Consider the following 23,615-nt stretch of genomic DNA (forward strand, 5'->3'; position numbering starts at 1 on the left):
ATGAATATCTTTAGTATATTACGGCATTAAATACATTTTCAGGAATGAAATCCAAACTTCATAGCATCAAGGGGTTGACTTACAAAGATTTATTTGTGATAGAAAACAGCTATGTTGTTAAGGCAAGGATCATCTGTATTTGAACTTCGGGAAAATTGGTAAGCCATATATAGAAACATTTCCTGTAAACAAAAGTGTTTGATGAGTCAAACAGTTCGTAATTGCAAAATACTACTTAATAATGGCTGTTTGTATATACAAAACTTAAAAAAAAAAAAAAAATTATCCCCCCACCATGGCTCCTCCATCTGTCTGCTCATTTTCTCAGGGGGAACCAGGAATGCTTGAGCACTTCCACTTGTGGCTCATTGCAGCTTGTTGGCCAGCTTGTCTTCTTCAGGAGGCACTGGGAATTGAACCTGACACCTCACGTGTTGGAGGCTGGCACCCAATGGCTTGAGACACAACCACTCTCCTAAACACACCTTTAATATACAGTAAGCTTCTTGAGAACTTGGATTGCATCTCATTTATTTTAATACATTGTGTTTTTAGTACATTAAACTAAAATAGTTATCACTCAATAAATATTTATTAAATGAATGGATAGGCAGACAAATAAGCATATACACTTTACATATGTGAGTAATATTGCTAGAAAGGGACAAGTTTATTAGATAGATAAAATTACATAGATCAACCAAAATAAACATTCTCTGGAAATAATTTTTATGCATTCCTGTATACAAACAATCCAGTTCTTTAATATATAATAATGTGAAATTATTATATATGATTCCAACATAATGCTATATAATTTATTCAAATTTGTTGTCACTGTCTCCATGACATTTTTTTAATCCCTGCCCCCCCTTTGCAGCTTGCTTGCTGTCTATTCTCTGTGTCCATTTGTTGTGCAGTCTTCTGTGTGTCTGTATTTATTTTATTTACTCCGCCTCCACCCCCCCCCCGCCAGCTTGCTCCTTGTCTGCTCTCTGTGTCCATTCACCGAGCACTCTTCTGTGTTTTTACTTGTCTCCCTTTTTTTTGTTATGTCACCTTGCTGAGTTGGCTCTCTGAGGCACTTGCAGGCCGGTGGTTCTCTGCGGCATGCAGGTGAGCCTGCCTTCACAAGGAGGCCCTGGGACACGAACCCAGGGCCTCCCATATGGTAGACAGGAGCTCAAATGATTGAGCCACAGCCGTTTCCCTCACCATTACATTTTACCTTCTTCATGAAACCTTCCCCATTCCCCCAGTTCCTTCCTTTAAACTTCAAATTGAATTTTGGCTGTATGTTGACTGTGGCACTTTCCTCTTTTTGTTTTGTCTAATTATTTATATGTATTTTATATTTCTTATCTTCCTAGATTGATGCTCCTTGAAAGTAAGATCTGCATTTGTTTCATCTTAGTATACTTCACAGCACATAGTAGCCATTCAATAAATTGAATAGTAAATAAACCATTTACAATTTATTAAATGTCTATTCTATGTAGAGAAGTGAGCTAGGCAGCTGGACATTGGAAATACAAAGACACATAAGAGATGGTTCTTGTTCTAGACATATTTATGGTGTTTAGGGGAGATATACATATAAATAACAATGTAACAACATTTATGAGTTCATAATTTCTGACAAATTTGTTATAGTTAGGAGTTTATTTTTTTATAGTTTAATTTTTACAATATTCTTGATAAAAATTGTTTTGTTTTTTCATTTTGAACTGAACTGAATTCAAATTACAACTTCATCAAAATCAAATAGGCTTCAAGGCTTCATAGACTCAGCATGAACCTTCCTTCTGGGATACATGTACCTTGGGTTTACATTTCATTTCCTCTCAAAACCAGAGGCTGGTCTTCAGAGACTATCAGGCATAAATGATATAGGTAGTTTACTATTGCTTTGGATTAATGGGGCAAATCATTCCTATGTGACTCTGTGAAACACTTGCAAGTAGACTATTTTCTTACTCTATTCTAAATATCCCACCCCCAAACTTAGAAAATTTAGCAGTATATTTTGGAGGATGGAAAGCTACACAGTTCTTTCAGCTAGTATCTAGCTGAGGAGTGTCAAACAGAAAACTGAAATGCAAGCTCTATGATTTTCATTTTAAATCTTACTATTCTCCCTTCCACTGAATCATTAAATATTTTAAATCATCCTAAAGCATCGAGAGCACAAAATAAGAACTTAGTAACTACTATGAAAAGTTAAAGAAAAAATATGAAAGGAATCAATTCTTCAAAGCTTGACACTTACTCTCTCCAACAGATCTGTTGGTACCACTTTCTTCCTTTTTGCCATTATGTAACATATTTTCAGCCCTTTTGAGAATTTTTAAAGAACTGTGTTCTAGATGTTAGGTGTTTTAAACTGAGTATTGTTGTGTGGGTGGATGTTTGTCTCATTTTGCACTCTGCAGATGAATGCCTGAGGCATTTGCAACTGAACAGGGGAAGATTTCAAGAAGCAGACAAGTCTGTAAGCTCCCATACCAGCTAACAATCAATCTCCCTACCTCCTTCCCTCCCCCTATGAGTGTGTTTACAGGTGTGCGCATGCACAGCCAGGCAAATATGCACGTTATTTAGGGAAAATGTCCCTATGTATACATAACCTAAATTTTCTCAACTCTATTTTTCGTATATTTCACATTTTATTGTTTCTGGTATTTGGATAGATCAAGGAATCAATGCACTTATTAAATATGATATTGCATCTTGTTTTGTCAAAAAACTATCATAACTGAAGCTAAATTATCTTGCAATTAATGATATTTTAGGATCAAGAAAAGTTTATGAATATACATGTGATTTTCATTTCCTTGCCTTAAAGTTTATTAACTCCAAGATATCAACTTTGCCTATTCTCTACCATTCTATTTGTTACTCTTACACATCAGTCCAGATCTCTATAAGACTGAAAAAGAATGGTCTCCTCTCCTCCAGTTTATACAGTAGATATCATCTTTAAAAACATGTATAAATGATGTTGTAAAGAAATGAAGAGGGTTGTTATGTGGAACACTATTACTTTGAATTATCTCATTAAATAAAGTCCTTGCAGGTAAAATAAAGAAACTTCAATTTATCTTTGCTTTTTAAGTATTTAAAGATACTAGATTAGATTTCACTAAATTTCATTGCTTCATTTCAGGAATGTTTCTTGATGTATTTAGGTGCTGATGTAGACATCAACTGAGATCTGAGAGCTGGAAATACAGTAGGCTCACTATTATCTTTTGATTGGAATGAATTTAATTGTTGAAGTGATTTGTAAATTCCCAGTTTATATGCTTCTAACCAAGATTAAAATGTCACTCCATTAATGATTTTATTATTTTGATTTAGATATTAGTAAGAAAGACCCAAGGCAATTCTTATGGTAATCTTTCTGGGGGAGCATTATTTAAAATACATATGTATATCTATCTCTCTATCATCTATCTATCTATCTATCTAACTATGATATACTTCATATTGGATATGCAAGTTTAAATGTTGGGAAATTGGAGTATTATTTGAGGTCCATGTGTGTATTGTGTGTGTACGTGTGTGTGTGTGACAGGGAGAGAGAAAAATATGGAGGGTATGAGAGAGAGCAAGTTTCATGAGTTATTAGTGCATTCCATACCAAAAGAATCTGTAAAGAAGAAATTATGCAATAAATTCCAAGCTGAACCTCATGATTTGAATTAAAATCTTGCAACAGGGGGTGTTCAGCCACATGAAATGAGTATAGTTTTTCAACATACAGGAACGAAAATTGGTTGAACTAAACATAATGTCTCAGAATAGCACAACTTGCAGCAAGTATATAATTTGTGAAGTAATTGGGTAATTAATTGAAAAAAAAGGTTGAGCGGTGCACGAAGCCTGTCCATCCTTCAAAAAAGGGAGCTTGGATGGCGTATGGCAGAATGTGAATACATTCTTTTTTCTGGCTTTGAATGTTAATTTTAAAAGCTATTCTTTTCATCCTTTATTACAATTCACAAGGTAGTTTTTTACTTAATGTCATGTTTTTATTTTTGCTTTCTTCAAAATTAAAACCAAATCTTATAGAATATTTCCTAATATTTTAGAAATTTCACCTTTATTAAATTTCATTTATCATTATATTCTTCCCTCAGAACTTTCCTAATTGCTTTAGTTTACTGGCTGCTAAAACAAATACCACACATTTGGTTGGCTTAACAACAAGAATTTATTGGTTCACAGTTTTACAGGCTAGAAGGCTTACTTTCTCCTGGGGTCAGTATCTTCCAGCTGGCTGCAATCTTTGGCTTTTCTGTCACATGCCAATGCACATGGCAATGCCTTCTCCTTTTTCCTCTTGTTTTTGCCTGCTCCGAGTGGCTTCTACTCTGTCTGAATTTCTTTCTGCTTATAAAAGACTCCAGGAATCTGGATTAAAGCCCAACCTGATTCAGTTGAGTCACACCTTAAGTGAAGTAACATCTTGAAAAGATCATCTTTATAAAAACAAGGTCCAAATCACCAAAATGGGGACCGAGAACATGTCCGAATGATGGAACACAATTCAATCCACCACATAATATAGAACAGACCTTAGGAAACATGGTTCTCATTACAATTCAAGGTCACTATGTATTTTGCTTCTGATATACCTTTATTGTCCCAATCCTTATTACTTCCCATCCTGTGCACTCTTAGCCTGAATATCACAGAATTCTCCCCAGGCAGACCAACTTCCTTGGTGTTACTGTGCTTCCACCCAAAATGCCAGCCTGTTTCTCCATCTGGAACTTGTCTTCCTTTATACTTCGTCTGGTAACTTTCCAGTCATCCTTCAAGGTCCTCCTCAGACAAAACCTCCTCTAAAACAGTATCCTTCTTATCCCAGCAAAATCAATCTCTCCCTCCTCCTAGCTCCCCTTGCACTTGCCCCATCATTACAGATATTATCTACTCTTCTAGACTATATGCTACTGAAAAGAGAAGACCATAAGTTTAAATATTTTTATCCTCATGGAGCACAGTTCCTGAAAGATACTCAATAAATGCTAATTACTTTTGAGAAATTTTTGCTTGGAAAAAATTGCAGTTGTTCCTAAAAAGTTAAGGGACATTAAAAACACACTGAGATACTAGGAATAATGCATTAAGAAGGGTAAGAAAATGTCTTTGCCATACTGGCCAGGTAGATTATTTTTCTTTTCTCTCCAAATTTTAGGCTGAGAGGTAGGGTTGTATTCAGGATTCTGGGTTTGCCCAGAGTGACCTTAAGAAAATTACTTGAATTTGTTTTCCTCTGATGTAGGGAGAAAAAATTCCCAGCCACACAGGATGGTTGTGAGGATTACATGTAAAGCTCACTGGACAGTGCTATCATTGAACAAACATTAGCTATTACTGTCATCACTGCTTTTTTAAAAAAAAGATTTATTTATTTATTTATTTATTTATTTATTTTTCTCCCTTCCCCCCCGGCAGTTGTCAGTTCTCTGTGTCCATTTACTGCATGTTTTTCTTTGTCCACTTCTGTTGTTGTCAGCAGCACGGGAATCTGTGTTTCTTTTTGTTGGGTCATCATGTTGCGTCAGCTCTCCGTGTGTGCAGCGTCATTCCTGGGCAGGCTGAACTTTCTTTCACGCTGGGCGGCTCTCCTTATGGGGCGCACTCCTTGCACGGGGGGCTCCCCTACGCAGGGGCACACCTATGTGGCAGGGCACTCCTTGCGCACATCAGCACTGTGCATGGGCCAGCTCCACACGGGTCAGGGAGGCCCGGGGTTTGAACCGTGGACCTCCCACGTGGTAGATGGACGTCCTATCCATTGGGCCAAGTCCATTTCCCTATCAACACTGCTTTTGCTCCTCCCTGGAGATTTGTAATCTTTACCATAATGTATTCTGAGCTCTGCTTTATTATATTTCTGATATTTATCAGGCAAAGATGGTATTAAAAGCCAGTATCACTTCTGCAAGTTGATATGTTTTCTCTTTCACCCATTAGTACAGCAGCAGAGTTAGGTCAGAAATCCTCTGCCAGATGATTTCTCATTTCTTAATGAGTACTGAGCTCAGAGACAGCACAGCTTGTCCTTCCCCACTTCTGGCATGGTGGATTCTGAACTCCTGACACAGATTTAAAAATAGGTACCATGGAAGGAGCTAAAATTGTAAGTCTTGAGACATATAGAGGATAGAGAGGTGACATCTTCAAGTTCATTTTAACTCTCACTACATATTTTAAGGTGTAGTATTCTTTTCCATTTCCTTTTCAAATCACCCCTGAGCCACATATCATTGTCTTTGGTCAGAGAATGGTGTCCTCACGCCAATCTCTGGGCTCTTCACAAGATGAGGATGATATACTGATTCTGACTGGGGTAACATGCATCAAGAACCTTATTGTAGATACCTTGTCCATATTTCATTAGATTTATTTAGTATTTTGTATATGTGATGCTATTTTAAGTGGTACTATTTCACAATTTTATTTTATAATTTTGTTGCTGATATACAGAAATAAAATTGTTATATATTTACCATAAAAAAAGAACCTATGTGGCACAGTATTGTCAAGAAAGAGGCTGAAAATATTCATTTCCTCAGAGACCAGTGAGGAAAACTACAATCATCATAGATATTTCAACAGAAGGAATTTATTGTGTGGACTTGGATATGCACATATCTTAGGACTAAAAGCACAACAGGTAATCCTGAGGTAACCCACAGGTAATCTAACAGGGAAAGCTACCACCCCTAGGGCTGAGAGAACAAAGGGAAGAAATTGGGATAATTGGCTAATCAGAACTAGAGCTTAAAGGGGAGGGGGACTGATCAGGGGTTTCTGGTATCTCTGAAAGGGTGCAATGAGGCCGATTATGGTAGCATCAAAAAACAAACAAACAAAAACAACAACAAGCTGCTTATTCTATTTTATTTTATTTTTTCCCCCTTTAGCATCTGGGACAAAGTGCCAATATCTCCAACTGTAGAACATGAGACAGTTGGTAAAGCAGAAATGCAGCTTGTGAGTCCCAGCATCACATAGCAGTGAATGAAGAGTGGATTTGGAGCTGAGAGAATAGTTTGGGTACACAGACCCAAACTGCCCTCTAAAATCTCAAGGTTTTATTTGCCTCCTGTTTTCCGACATTCAATGTTCTATTCCTTAAAGTATCCAATTTCATTTTAACATGAATTAATTTTTTTTTTTCCTAAACTCCAAGTAAATCTGTTTCAAGAGATGCCATGTTAATCCTGAGGTTTCAAATACCTCTAAGCACCCTGTCATATATACTTGGGAAAAAACAGAACCATGTTTTAAAAGTATGGACCTAAGAATCAAGAATAAATGTACAGAATTTGGGCAGGGAGAGACTTGCTTCAACTGTACTGTCCAATAGAATAACCATTAGCCACATGTGGCTATTGAGGACATGAAATGTAGCCGGTGTACTGAGGCTCCAAATTTTTATTTTTACAATTTTATTAAATTTAAATTTAATAACTGAAGTAGCGTAAAAAATTATCTATTAAAAACACTTTTTTGTTTGGTATATTTACTTTACATCTTGCATAGGATGTAATTGATGTATTGTAATGTGCATATTCAGAATGTGTGTCATTTCCAGAATTACGTTGTGATAGTTTGAATTTAATGATCTTATATTTTTTGCCAGTGCCCATTAATTAAGACTTGGGAGAGATTTACAAAGATTTACTTTTTTGTATCAACTGAAAGATTTTCTTGGAGTGGGAAAAAACGGAATGTTTGGCAAATATTTAATGACCAAAAACAAAAATAAGAATGGGAACATGATTTACATTTTCTCATCAATATTACACCTCCTATATATGAGCTATATATTCAAGCTCCAAGCTTATGCATGACCTGATAGACAGCATTTATGCCCAAGCATTTATGCTGAAATTGAAAGTTTTCATAATACAAATCGATAGTAATGATTTACATATTTTAAGCACCAATTAATACGAAGGATATTTTCATTTAACTTATAGTATTAGGTAAAGTGGCTACAAAAAATCTACAATAAAAATTTGAAGAATGTTTTGTGGATATTGATAAATTTAGAGTTGCTTTTTTTAGTAATGTAATATGCCTTTGAATTTGATGTTAATAATACTTAATCTATACAAGAGATCAAATTAATTTGGACAGATATAGATTTGAAACTAATACACTTTTTCTTCAAAGACCAAATAAATCAATTGTTCTAAAAAAATGAAGTAGCTTTGTCAATGTGGGTGCAAATATTAGAGTAAAGGATTTCTTTTGTTACTCAATGTAGTTGTTGGAACAGTTTAAATATCTTTGGAACAGCTTCAGTGTGTGATTCTACTATTTAAATTGAATATTTTATGAAATCTTAATCAAGTATTACTAATAAAATTTGTGTTTAAATTGTAAAATATACAAAGGAGTTTGAAGAGGGTATGAAAAAGAGGAGATGGAAAATACCTCATTAATGTATTTTTATGTTTATCACCTGTTGAATCAATTACTTTGGATCTACTGGGTTACATGAAATATGTTATTAAAATTAATATCACCTGTTTCTTTTCACTATTTTAAGTGAGATTACTAAAATTTTAAAATTAAATTTGTGAACTTGCGTTATATTTCTATGAGATTTTGCTTGAATTATGTAACTGCTCACTATTAATACTTTATAAACAATTCCCACTTCCCTTGCCTTTTTCTTATTGAGCATGATCAGTAATAAACACTTAAATATGTAGCTACAAAACTTATTTAGCATTTATACTGCACACTTGGAGCCCTTTTATACATCATTATTTACTCAATGTTAGGAAAGTAAAGATGGAAATGATATTTCATTACTAATCTCTACATTGCTGTAGTTACTTTGGACACTATTAACAATTTAATGTTAAAAATAGTAATACTAAATCAATCAACTTTATATCTTTTTCTTCAGGGCAAGATCACATAGAAGGCTATGTCTTTTGCCAACACACCCTGTGTTTCTTCTTCTTTTGAATTATTTCTTTGTCTTTAAATCTGAGATATTGAACTAAGAGCTTGCCAAAAGATATGAAAATAAATGTATCTATATCTATTTTCCAGTTGTGAGTGGGTAAAAATTATCAGAGGAAAAATATTTTTAAAGAATACTGTACTTACCAGGTGCAATGGATGTGTCATGATGATGGGAGAGAGTGTTGCTGTGGGGGGAGCAATGTGGGCAAGAATAGGTTGGCACAGTCTGAGATTATTGGTGTCATGTTTCAATGCTGATGCATGGTAAAATCCTTCTTCTCAGTCATTGCAGAGGCAAGTCAGAAATTAAATGAATGTAACTACGGAATCACTAGACACCAGCAACTCTCAAAGGGTCCTCAAAGTAGTTCACATCACAGATGCTGGATAATTTGCTCAGAGAGACATTTGAAACTACGTGTTGGACCCATAACCCACTAAATTGATTTAATTATGCTCAGGACAACTAAGATATGGACCACAATTGGATATTATCTTAGTTTGCCACAGGGCTGCCAATGCAAAGTACCAGAAATGGGTTGATTTATATAATGGGAATTTTATTTAGGGTAAAAGCTTACAGTTCTGAGGCTGTGAAATGTCCAAATCAAAGCATCAGCAGAGATGCTTTCCCACCAAAGTCAGCTACTGGTGATCCTGGGGTCCTGCCACACGGTGAAGCAAAATAGCTGTGGATCTCTGCCAAAGTCCTTGCCTTCCCCTCCAGAATCTACCATCTCCCGGAGGTCAGCTGTGGGTGACCAAATTTAAGGTTTGTCTCTTTCCAGGCCTCCTCTCTCAGTCTCGGCTGCTCCGCTTTCTTCCTGAGTTCAGCTGTAGACAGGAATAGGGCTCATCTCTTCAGCCTTGAGCTGCTCCGTGGGCTCAGCATCTTGGGGGCTTCATGCTTAAGCTTTGGCTGCTAGCAATCCTTAAATCCTCTCTCATATGGCAGGATAAAAAACGACAGAGCTTCCTTTTCCTGTGTCTCTCTCTCTTTGTCTGTTTATATAAGACCCAGGAAGAGGGTGGAGACTGACTTGAGTCATGTCTCACCGCCGTAGTCCAATCAAAAGCATCTAATCACTACGAGCAGATACTAGACACGAACAGATATCTATACACCAATATTCACAGTGGCATTATTCATGATTGCAAAAAAAAGTAGGAAACAACCCAGGTATCCATCAACTGATGAATGGATCAACTAATTGTGGTGTATACACACAATGGAATATTATGCAGCGGTAAGAAGAAACGAAGTCATGAAGCATATGACAACATGGATGAAGCTGGAGGGCATTATGTTGAGTGAAACAAGCCAGATATGAAAGGACAAATATTGTATGATTGCGCTATTATGAACTAAATATATTGTGTAAACTCATGAAGTTAATAATTAGAATGTAGGTCACCAGAAAATAGAATGAGGGTAGGGAATGGAAAGCTGGTGGTTAATCTGTGCAGAATTGGCAAAAAGTTTTTTTTGTAAATCTTCAGAAATGAATAGAAATGGAGAAAATACATCATGGTGTTTGTAACTAGCAGAGCTATTGTATGAGTATGAGAGGGGTTGAAAGGGAAAGTCTAAGGTCATGTATATTACTAGAAAGAAAGCTAAAAACCATAACATGGGACGGTATAGGATAGTAAAACCTCATGTAAAACAGGAATATGGGTGATATTGCATATGTAAGACATTTTTTCACAAAATATAAATACCCATATACTAGAGAGAAGGAAGCAGAATAGCATCTATGTATGGTGGGGAAGCATAGAGAGATTGAGAAGTGATGAGATTTGTTTTTTGTTTGTTTGTTGTTTATTATTACTGGAATAATAAGTGTTCTAAGAATGATTGAAGTGATGAATGCACAAATATGTGTTTATACCGAACATCATTGATTGTACACTTTGGATGTATTTATACTTTCTTAATATGTATCAATAAAATTTATTTTATTTTAAAAAACAATCTAATCAAATGATCTAACGTGAATCTAATGTGATAAAAAGGCACCACACCCACATAAATTGATTAGTTTAATAACATCCTCTTTTTCTTTTTGGGATTCATAAAAGTACTTCAAACAATCACAGATATTAAGGGTGACTTTGAAATGTGAATGATACTGGTTGGTCATAGACCCAGCTCAAACTATTTTTAATATTTTAGACTGGGGAACAGATGTAATTGTCTCTCATACTGAAGCCCCTCAATAAGTTTTTATCTTTAACTTCAGGCCATTGCTTGCTTGACCAAACAACTGGACACCTAACTTAGCCAAGCTAATATATGCAACTTAACCATCACAGGCCTATATAGTTTAAAGAAATTCGATGTGTGATGAAGAAATTTCTATCTAAGAAAAAATGAAACCAATATTATCCAAATAGGACAAAATAAAACAGAATAGAATAGAAAAGAATGGGATACTTCTCAATGAACTGTATGAGAACAGATAAGGACATTACCAAAAAGAAACATATAGGCCAATCTTTAACGAACATAAATGCAAAAATCCCAAACAAAATATAAACAAATCAAATCCAGTGATTTTTAAAAAGCATGATAAATCATGACAAAATTAAACTTTTACTAGCCTGCAAGGTTAATTTAACATTCTGATATCAAACAATTTAAAAAATTAACCAAATTAAAAGAAAAAGAACACAAATTATATAATCAATTCAGAAGATATAGAAAAGCATTTGATGAAGTAATATTCCATACCCATTCATCATAACTCTTAGGCTAGGAATAGAGGAGAACTCCCTTGATTATATGGCATTTATAAATAAAGAATTTATTTGTTATACTTCATTGTAAAACACTGAAGTTTCCAACAAGATCGTGACCAAGACGAGTATGTTTACCATCAATATGTCTGTTCAATGAGATCTTTGCAGGCTAAACCAGTGAAATAAGGCCAAAGGAATTAAAACTCTAAGAATTGGAGAGGAAAAAAAAAACTATCATAATTTAAAGATAGTATGATTTAGTATGTAAAAAATTCCAAAAATAGCATAGATAAATTATTATACTTAATAATGAATTTAGCAAGGTGGCTAGATGCAAGACAAATATACAAAATTATACTTCCATGCTAGCAATAATTAGAAAATCAAATTTTAATAAATTACAATATCCACAATGCCATAAAATACCTATGAATAAATATAAATTAAAAATGTATAAGAATTCTTGCGTGAAAACTACAAACCATTATTGAAAAAAATTAAGAAGATCTAAATAAATGGATTGTTCAAATTCTTAGACTGAAAAAGTCACGATAGTAAAGATGTCACTTTTCCCCCAAATTGATCTATAATTTCAATATAATCATATAAAAACCTTAACAGGTGTTTTGTGGGATGTAACAAACAACTTAAAAATCCATATAATAATCAAAAAGTCAGGGAGAGCCTAGAAAGCCTGAAGAAAAAAAAATCGAGTACTTACTTTGCAAATATAAAGACCTTTACTAAAATTACAATAATTAATACAGTGTGATATTGGCACACAGATACGCAAATAGACCAATGAAAGGAATTAAGAGCTCAGAAATACACTCACAACATATGGTCACATATTTTCTGAAAAGGTGGCATTGCAGAGCAGTGAGTAAAGGGTGGTCTTTTAAACAAACAATGCTGTGAGGAATGGAAAATCCATATGGGGAAAAATGAAACGTGACTTCAATTGATCCCATAAACACAATTCAATTCCAAGTCAATTGTGTATCTAAATAACAAAGCTTCTAGATAAATCATAGCAGCATATCCTCATGACCTTAGGATAGATAGATTTCTTAAATAAGACTATTTTAAAAAGTGCTAACCATAAAGAAAAATACCTGACAGCTTTTACTACATTAAAATTAAGAACAACTGTTAATCAAAAAACAATTAAGCCAGTGAAAATATATGTCCTGTAGGGGGATAACACATTTACCACACATACGACTGACACAGGGCTTGATTCTGGAACATATACAAACTATTTCAAATCAATGGAAAAAAAAGAGTAAAAATGGAGAAAACATATTTGAATAAGCACTTTACAATAGAGAATATCAAAATGTCCAATAAATATATGAAAAAATGCTCAACATAATTGATAATAAGAAAAAATGAAATTAAAACTACAATGTCACTCAGTCCATGCACACCAGAAGAACTAAAAAGACAAAGGCTGTTTTTAAGTATTGTTCACCATCTGGAGTAACAGGACTCATATGCTGCTGGTGGAGTGCAAAGTGATTTAAACACATTGGAAAAACTTTTGGTATTATCTTCTGAAGTAGAACCTCTCCTAGGTATATAAAAGTGCATGTACATATGCACCAAGTTCATTCATGCCAATGATCATTAAAGAATTATTTTCAATATCCAATAATTAAAAGTAACCTAAATGTCTATCAACAGTAGAATGGATAAGAAAATTGTCATGCATTTGTACAGTGGGACACTATAAAGCAATGAAAATGAAAGAACTGTAGCTACAGTCAAACATGAGTAAATCTCACAAACGTGATGTGGGATGAAAAACATAGAGGAAATAATATAGGTTCTTAAATGTTACTTGCATAAAATTCAATAAATAGAAAATACTAAAATGCAGTGTTTAAGGACAGTGTGATTTTGAGGACACTCCTGGGATGCTGGCAGTTGTTCTAGTTCTTCATCTGCTTGGTGGTAACATTGTGGTAATTCACTGAGTTGTACACTTTTGTTTTTTATATTTTATTGTCTTTTTTAACATTTATTTACTTATTTCTACTTCCCCCTCCCCACCCCCATTGTCTGCTTTCTGTGTCCATTCACTGTGTATTCTTCTGTGTCTGTTGTATTCTCATTAGGCAGCTCCAGGAACCCATCCTGGGATGTTCTGGAGTGGGAGAGAGACGATCATTCTCTTGTTCCACCTCAGCTCCCTAGTTCATGGCATCTCATATTGTCTCTTCTCTGTGTCTCTTTTTTTGCTGTTGTTGCACCATCTTGCTGCGTCAGCTCTCTGTGTGGGTGACTCCATCCTGGGCAGTCTGTCCTCCTGCGTGGGGGCCACTCTTTGTGTGTGGGGCACCCCTGTGTGGGGTGACAATCCTTGTGCACAGCAGTACTCCAAGTGGGCCAGCTCACCACACGGGCCAGAAGGCTCATGGGTATTGAATCCTGGACCTCATATATGGTAGGCAGAAGCTCTATCTGTTGAGCCATATCCACTTCCCATATTTTATATATGTGTTACATGTCACTATAAATACTTTTTAATGGAAGCTACTTTTTTAAAATTGGGAAATTTAGTTGTATGCATGACAGGAAATTATCTTATGATCATATTGTGTTCCAACTAGAATGATGCACCAGTAATGGCTTCTGGTAAACATTGGAGATGGATGTTCTTTTGAAGAAGACACATCTTTCCCACCCCATTCCTAGTTTAATTTCCCCTAAGTTAGAGTAGACACCTTTTCTCCCCTGATACAGGCTATAATGTCAGGACATGCAGTATCTTTAGAATCCATGCAAGATTTTCCTTCCTGCTGTGCTTCATTTCTGAAGCCAATCCTGTCACAAAAACATGAAATGTGATACCCAGTGGAAAGAAAAGTACTGATTTTCATCAGCACTCCGTGGCCCCTACTGTAAATTGGTCTTGCACACTCTGTTCAGGCAGATGAACCAGATAGTTTTTAAAGGTTTTATCTTAGGACAGTGTAATAGAAAACAAAATTACTTTTAAAATTAGGGCTAGTATTTTTGTCTTTCCCTATGGATACAAAGTCATCAGAGTAAGTAGAGGTATTTTTATTTACAGTATTAATCTCTAATTTATACCAGAAAGAATGAAAACAATATTTATTAAATTTGATAATGTTAAAAAACTCATAAAATCTCTGTTATCTATTTTGGTTCTGAGTTCAAACTAACTTGATGATCAGATCTATAATTTAATGGAAACCCTAAAACTTTCCTAATAATTATGAAGAAGGAAAATGAGGGTCCCCTGCATCTGCTTAAAATGTTAATTTATTTAACTGGCAAGATAAATAGCCTTTCTCCTTTCATCAATTATGCAATCATCCCAAGTTTGAATTTAGAATTATCTATACAACAAGCAAGGAGTTCACAGGAGGAATTATTAAGTACTCAGGCCTTAAGCATGCAGTTGTTTCTTAACCTGGGAATTATTCCTGACTCACAAAATATGCCATCAAAGTATTAGATGACTATTATGCAGTGGAAGGTTATCATTTATTTCTATTTGTGTTTGTGGATATCATGTTTTTAGCCTACCTCATATTTGGTGTTACTAAAGAAGAAAAAGTATATTTTACTTATATTAAGACTTGGATATACTTATGCTATATATAACCACAATGTCCTCACTCTACCAGTTTTGGGAATAGATATAAATTAATATTTCTTGATTTTTCAAATTAAATGTTTAAAATCTCAGTTGACTTTCCCAAGTTAAATTTTCTTTCTGATTACAGTTTCCCCATCCTACCTCTTTTCTTTTTCAAAACCTCAGGAGCTAACGTTATCCAACACCTCATTCCTATTACAATGGCTTTACAAAGAGAAAGCTGGGAATGCAGAATTCTTCCCCCATGATACTTTTCCATGTGAAGACTATGCAGGCAGAGGGGGTGAGGGTAGGGAAGGAGTCCCATTGTTCCTGCACAGTTCTCCTTAATCCCTGTTAAAATGTCTTGTAGTGAATGAAGAAGTAGGATCATCTTCAAAATGTGGAAACCCAGCAGCCTGATGTAGTGCCTGCTGCATTTCATGAGCAGGTTACTTAGCACTGGGAGCTCCTATAGCAAATATACTGCATACTCCACCCACCTCTCAACAGACGCCAGCTGGGCACCTACTGGAACATAAACAACATTCCCAGGTCAATTATTTTTATTTTTATTTTATTTTTTTTACAAAGAAAAGTATTTGTTTTATTTGAATAAATTTATTTTAATTACATATTGAATATCAAAAATTGTTTGCATAATGATTACGTTGATATTTTATTCTACTTTATAAAAGTTAAATATGTTAAAAATATAAATACTGAAAAATAGTCAATAAATTTATGATAGGTAGCCACATGTATAATCTTTTTTTTTTTTTTTAATTATTTTTTATTTTTAGTTAATTTATATCAAGGTATATCACTCATACATAAACAATAAGTATATAATAATAGTTGTGCACTTACAAAACAAACACTTATAACATCATACAGGACTCTCATAACTCACCCTACCACCAATAACTTGCATTGTTGTTAAATATTTTTAACTGATTGAAGATCATTGTCAAAGTATTACTTTTTTTTTTTATTTTTTTTTTATTTTTATTGACTTTGTAATAATATTACATTAAAAATATATATGTGAGGTCCCATTCAACCCCACCCCCCCACCCCCCCCTCTCCCCCCCCAACAACACTTATTCCCATCATCATGACACATCCATTGGATTTGGTAAGTACATCTTTGGGCACCTCTGCACCTCATAGACAATGGTCCACATCATGGCCCATACTCTCCTCCATTCCATCCAGTGGGCCCTGTGAGGATCCACGATGTCCAGTGATCACCCCTGAGGCGCCATCCAGGGCAGCTCCACGTCCCAAATATGCCCCCACCTCTCATCTCTTTCTGCCCTTCCCCATACCCATCGTCCACCATGTCCACTTTTCCCAATCCAATGCCACCTCTTCTATGTGGACATTGGATTGGTTGTGTCCATTGCACCTCTATGTCAAGAGGAGGCTCAGATTCCACATGGATGCTGGTTGCCATCCTCCCATTTTCAGTTGTAATCACTCTAGGCTCCATGGTGTGGTGATTGTCCTTCTTCAACTCCATCTTAGCTGAGTGTGGTAAGTCCAATAAATCAGATTGTAGGTGCTGGAGTCTGTTGAGGCTCAGGCCAGGTCAATTATTTTTAACTTAGCATCTAACTCTAAAGAGGGTCTTCACTCAGACACACATTCTTTGAGATCTGTTCCCTTTTCCTTTCATCCTCCACAAACTTTTCTCTCCATAGTTCTCCCTTGCCCCATTTGCTTTCCTTTTCTTTGCAAAAGCCTAAGTCAATTCTCTGTCCCAGGATAAATAACACTCTTCTAAGGGAAAAAAAATTCACTTTGTCAGATATAGAGCAAAGATTACATTTCCCCAAATCTTTTGGTGTCCTAATTACAATTAGGTACTAGAAAACCTTAAAGAAAGAAGTATAAAATAGGTAGCATTTTACCCTAGCAGTAGCTTTAGTTTTATCCTTTCCTATCTATCAATTGCCTCTGATTTCTTCTCTCCAGCATCACTCACTACTTAATTTGGGCCTCTATCCACCATCCAAAAGTCACCCTCTACATTAAATTAACACCTTTCAATCCATTCTCTATGATGAGTTATCTTTTGATCCATTCCTTCTTAAAACTTCTTATTTCTCTTATATCCAAAAACACCTCAATGTGGCATACAAATCCTGGCATAATCTGATCTACATTCTGCTTGAGTTTCTAGCCTTGCTTCTTGCTTGCCTTTTCTTTAAAATCTGTGACCAGCCACGCTGGTCTTCACCTAGAATACATCTAGTTCTCTGCATTCTCCGGTCCTCTCACAAGCCAGTTCTTTGAGTGGAATATTTTTCTTCTTATACCTTCCTTGCTTGGCTAGCTCATTTTCAAAGTTTAAAGTCAACCTATATGTCACTATGTCTATGAAACCATACCATTTCCTCTCCTTTCCTAGCTTCTCCATGTTATAGGTGGAAACCATTTGTACCTAGGACTTTTGAAAATGTTATTAACTTAGGAGTGGCCAGGCTGAATGAGGTTGGGCAATAATAAAATAAGGCTGAAGTCCTTATGAGCAAAGGCTATTGGACATGGAAGTAGAAGCCAAAAGTCAGTGGAAACAAGAACAGATACCAAGAAAGAGATTGTCATTGATAGGAGGCAGAGGTATAAACCAAGGAATCCCAAGGATTATAGCAAGCCAGCACTAGAATGTTACAGAATTCAGGGAGAAAGCAAAGTCTTGCTGACACATTGATTTTGGACTTCTAGCCCTCCAGATCATGAACCAATAAATTCCTGTTATTAAGCCAACCCATTGGATTGTATTTGTCATGCAGCTCAGGCAAATTGAGACACTTCCCCACCTCCTTTTGTGTTAGGGCACTTCCTTGATCCTCTTCCTTTTCTGTTTTAGTTTCCTAGACTGCTCAAGCAAATATCATGAAATATATCCACTTAAATAATAGTTTATTCACTTATAGTTTGAGGCTGCAAAAATGTCCAAATCAAGCCATCATCATGGCCATGCTTGCTTTCTACCCAAAGATTATGGGGTTTGGGGCTGGTGATCCTTGATTCTTGGCTTTTTGTCATTTGACAAGGCATATGGCAACCTCTCTTAGGCCTCTCCATTCTCTTCTGGGTTCTGTTGAATTTCAGCTTCTTCCTGTCATGGCTTTCTCTCCTCTTGCTGAATTTTGTTCTGTTTATAAAGGACTCCTATAATAGGATTAAGACCAATCCTAATTGGTTGGGTCACACCTTAACTGAAGTAACCTCATCAAGTGGTTCTATTACAATGGGATCACACTCACAGGAATAGATGCAGGGCTCCATGCCAGCTAGGTAGTTAGTGCTTAGAGCCCCTTTCCCTGCCCAGGAGTCCCCCTGAATGCCCCCCTGACTCTCTGCCGGCCCCCAACTTTACACCTCCATTCTAGACATCAGGCGACTCTGCTTTACTCACAACATGATCTATGTGAGGTCGCTCATCCCTCGCTCCTGCCCTGCATGGGCCCTGGCTCCTGACATACCACCCTCGTCAGGGGTGACACAGGTCAGCAGCACCAAGGGCCAGCTGGGTTACAGAGACACACTTAGCTACCACATTTGCCAAATGAGGTTTGGTTCCACTTGAAAGTCAAAGTTTTCATCAGAACAAAAAAGTCATAAAGTGAGAATCACAAACTTTTTGCAAAATACCAAAATCTTAGACTTAGGCTGTGTGAAACTACAAAGGAAAAATAGGCCAAGACACCTCAAAGAAGTTACCCATGAATATTTCCCCCCAAAAATAAATGGTTCTAACTCAGACCATATCCAAGTTCAGCTAAGTCCAAAACATAATTGGTGTAGAATATTTCCAATCTTAGTAAAAAAGTTATCCATTTACCCCCACAATAATTACAGCATTTTCTATGTGTCCTTCTGTATACAGTTTCATTCTATGCTGTTTCAGTGGGATCCTGAGGTACTCCTTTCACCCTACAGGTCCCAGGTTGGTGGATTATTGGGTCATGATGGGCCGTATCATTGCCTCTGCCTCTTGAAATCCATCTTAGAAATTGTGACCATTACAAAACTTCCCTGATACTCCAAAGGTCTCTGTACTGAGTGACCTCTCTTTGGCCCCCAAATTATACTTGGAACTGCTCTTGAGTTTAGAACATATGGTGTCAGAGTGACAGTTGGGTCCCAGAAGGTCTTCCTCAGTAGGGATCTCATCATTCAGAGTTGCTACCATCATTCAAGGTTACCACCACTGGGGCTTTCTCTTCTCCTTTCTCCACTTTGTCATTTTTAAAATTCAGTGTCTTCCTATTAGACTCCTCTCGGTTGACCTGAGCACTTGTACTCTCAAAATCAAAGTTGTCTTCAAACTTGATTGTGTTTTCCTTAACATTAGTCAGGCAGTTTTGCCCTCTGGAGTGGTTCCTTGCTCCCCTGTTCCCTAGTCTCCTTTGAGGCCTTCTGTTCTAGAACTGTTCTATAGTTCTGCAGGCTGAGCTGTGTCACTGGTGATCTTGCTGCTCAGCTGAGCCTGGCTGCTACTGAGCTGCATCCCTGCAGTGCCTTTGCCAGGTAACACCTTTTTGACATTCAGGTGATCAGCAGAACCAGTCTGGATGGCCTATTTCACCATGGAGCTCTTGTTGACTGGCAGGGGTGGAAACCCAGCTCCCTTGGAAGTGAGCTGATATGACTCTGAGGACATGTAAAGCTCTGAAACAGACCATGGAGATGGAGTGAACTAGAGCTGGAAGCAGTGTCTGAAGCTGGAGAGCTTCCAACTTCTCCAAGTCCAGGAAAGAGGCATACTGCTGGCTCAGCAGCAAGCTGGCTGCTAGCTGGTTGTAAGGCAGCATCCCCAGAAAGAGCTGTAAGGCATTTGTGGCTGGAAATACGAGATAGATGCATAGCCAGGGAATATTGAACAATAGCAGTATCCTGATGGAGGATATGCTGCACTCTCGAGGGTTCACACAGTAATATCTTGGATATCACTTTCCCAGAAAATGATGTACTCATAAATTTCCTCTGGGAGAGGCAGGGTGAGGCAGGTCTCTCTTTAGGGCAGTCTTCAAGGCCTAAGGACATCACTTTGGTGATCACCATGGTGGGGTTGTCAGTGTCAGTCGTGTGGAAAATGCCCTCCCAGGATCTGTGCCAGCAGATGAGGCACTGGGTTGGCGGCTCCTCCTGGAACTTGTCTCCCCACAGTTCCAGCCTCAGCCCTGCCAGGGTTGCAGTGCCTCCTCATGGTCACCTGAGTGAAGGGTTGAGCGAAGGTGGGCTGTGCAGAAGCCAAGGGCTCAGATTTTGTTTTTAGTAGACTGCCTTTATTAAGTATAGGAAGTGTCCCTCTATTCCTAGTTTTCTGTGTCTTATCATGAATGGCTGTTGAATTTTGTCAAATGCTTTTTCTGTGAACTGACTGTAATCATATGGTTTTTGTTCATAGTCTGTTAATGTGATGGATTACATTGATTTTCAAATATTGAAACAACCTTCTATTGTAAGGATAAACCTCATTTGCGTGATGTATTTTTTTTCTTTTTACATATTGATCCATTCCATTCACAAATATTTTGTTGAGAATTTTTTCTATGCTTGTGAGGAATACTTGTCTTCAGTTTTTTGTTTTCCTTTACTGTCCTTGTCTGCTTTTGGCAGCAGGGTAATGTTGGCTTCACCAAATAAGTTGGGAAGTGTTCTCTGTTTTTCTCTTTTCCAGAGCATTTGTTTAAGAATTTATGCTGTTTTTTCTTTTTAAATATATGGTTACATTTTCTAGTAAAATTGTTTGGGTTCGGAAAGTAATTTTTTGTCTTCGAATTTCTGTAATAGATATAAGATTATTCTAGTAATCTAGTTCTTCCTGTGTATTCATAGTTTGTGACTTTCAAAGAATTGGTTAATGCCATTTAGGTTGTGGAATTTATGTACACAGAATTGTTAACTGTATTCCCTTAGAATCTTTAAATATCTCTGGGGTCTATAGTGATAATCCTCTTTTGTACTAATTTAGCTAATTTGTTTCCTCTCTCTATTTATCCTTTCTCTTATATTTATGAGTCTAGCTAGAGGTTTATCAATTTTGTTGATTTTTTAAAGAATTAGCTATTTATTTCATTATTTTCTTCATTTTTTTCCCTTTTCCTTTTCATTGATTTCTGTTTGCATATTTATTATTTCCTTCCTTCTTCTAGCTTTCAGTTTATTTTTTTCTCATTTTCTAATTTCTTATGGAAATTTTGATTGTGATTTGAGGCCTGTCTTCTTTTCTAATAAAAGCATTTGTTATAAATTTCCATCTAATCAATACCTTAGCTACATTCCACAAATTTTGATGAGTTGTATTTTCATATTTTTTCTGTTCAGAATGCTTTCTAAGATTTTTTTTAGATTTCCTTTTAGACCTTTGGACTATTTATAAATGTATCATTTAATTCTTAAGCACTTTTTTGGAAACATCTCTGCTTGTAATAAATTCCTTTGTTTTCCTTCATCTGAGAATGTCTTTATTTCACCTTCATTCCTGAATCATATATTCACTAAATATAAAATTCTGGGTTTGCAATTCCTTTCTTTCAGCACCTTAAAATATTCATTACTTTCTGGCTTCAGTTGTTAATGAAGGAAACTCTACAGTCAGATTGTAATGGGTCATTTCTCTATGGCTGGTTCCAAGATTCTTTCATGGTCTTTAACTTTAAGCAGTTTGATTATTAATGTATATTGGAATAGATTTATTTGACTGTGTAATTTTTGGTGTTTACTGAACACTTTGAAACTCTAAGTGTACATTTTTGCCAAATTTTTGGAAGTTTAAAGCCATTAGATTTTCAAGCTTTATTTCTGCACCCCACTTCTTTTCTCCATCTGGAACTATGAGGAAATGAATATTGGACATTTTTCTAATGTCTCTGATAATTGTTAAAAATATTTTAATGCTGTAATTTGGATTGGATAATTTCTATTGATTTTCTTCAAGGTCACTACTGACTCTTTCTTCTGCCATCTCCATTATTTTATAAATCCCATCCATGGAAATTTTCACTTTATTTTATTTTCCAGTTCCACAATTTCTGTTTTGTTTGAGTTTTTAATTTCTCTGCCAAGTCTTTTTGCCTTTCCATTTGTTTTGAGAATATTTGCTCCTCCTTCTTTGAACATGGTTATAATAGCTGTTTCAAAGTCTTTCACAATCCCAATATCTGGACCATCTCAGCCTAGTATCTATGGTATCTTTCCCTTTGTGATCTGTTGAAATGTTTCTGGTTCTTTGAAACCAAGGAATTTTGAATTGTATTTAGCTATTTTATATATCATGCTGTAAGATTCTTGGTCTTGTTTAAATCTTATGGAAAATACTGGTGTATGTTTGTTTGTTTTAGCAGGCAATTGACTCAGTTGGATTCAGACTGCAAGTTCCTACCCATTTTCTGTATGTTACTTCCATTGTCAGTTCAGTTTTTAAAATCTTTGCAGTGTACTCTGAGTGATCCTACACTTGTTCTATTCAGGGGCCAGTCTGGGACATGGGTCAGAGTTTACCTTGCAGTTCAGTTCTCAAAGCTTTTGCTGTGCAATTTAGGGTCAGATCCATGCATGTGAAGCTAAGACTTGAACACAGGAGTCCACTCAAAATTTTATGCAGTTGTTTCTTTTTTTTTTTTTAACTGGAAGATATTTATTTATTTATTTATTTATTTGGTCTTTATTTATTTTTTAATATTATATTAAAAAAAATATGAGGTCCCCATATATCCCCACCCTCATCACCCCACTCCTCCCTCCATAACAACAATCTCCTCCATCATCGTGAGACATTCATTGCATTTGGTGAATACATCTCTGAGTACTGCTCCACCTCATGGTCAATGGTCCACATCATAGCCCACACTCTCCCACGTTCCACCCAGTGGGCCATGGTAGGACATACAATGTCCGATAACTGTCCCTGCAGTACCTCCCAGGACAACTCCAAGTCCCCAAAACGCCCCCACGTCTCATCTCTGTCTCCCATTCCTTACCCCCAGCAGCCACCATGGCCACTTTCTCCACATCAATGCCACATTTTCTTCAATTACTAATCACAATAGTTCATGAATAGAATATCAGTAAGTCCACTCTAATCCATACTCTATTCCTCCACCCTGTGGACCTTGGAATGGTTGTGTCCACTCCACATCTATATCAAGAGGGGCCTTAGATTCCACATGGATGCTGGATGCAATCCTCCTGCTTTCAGCTGTAGGCACTCTTGGCTCCCTGGTGTGGTGGTTGACCT

At 36.3% G+C, this 23,615-nt stretch overlaps 1 pseudogene; it reads right to left on the reverse strand.

Annotated features, from left to right (window-relative positions):
* Positions 1-19,266: 19,266 nt before the first annotated feature.
* On the reverse strand, positions 19,267-23,374 carry LOC101433823 (protein LSM14 homolog B-like; annotated as a pseudogene).
* Positions 23,375-23,615: the final 241 nt, after the last annotated feature.

The sequence above is a fragment of the Dasypus novemcinctus genome, chromosome 2, assembly GCF_030445035.2.
Source record: "Dasypus novemcinctus isolate mDasNov1 chromosome 2, mDasNov1.1.hap2, whole genome shotgun sequence".
Lineage (NCBI taxonomy): Eukaryota > Metazoa > Chordata > Mammalia > Cingulata > Dasypodidae > Dasypus > Dasypus novemcinctus.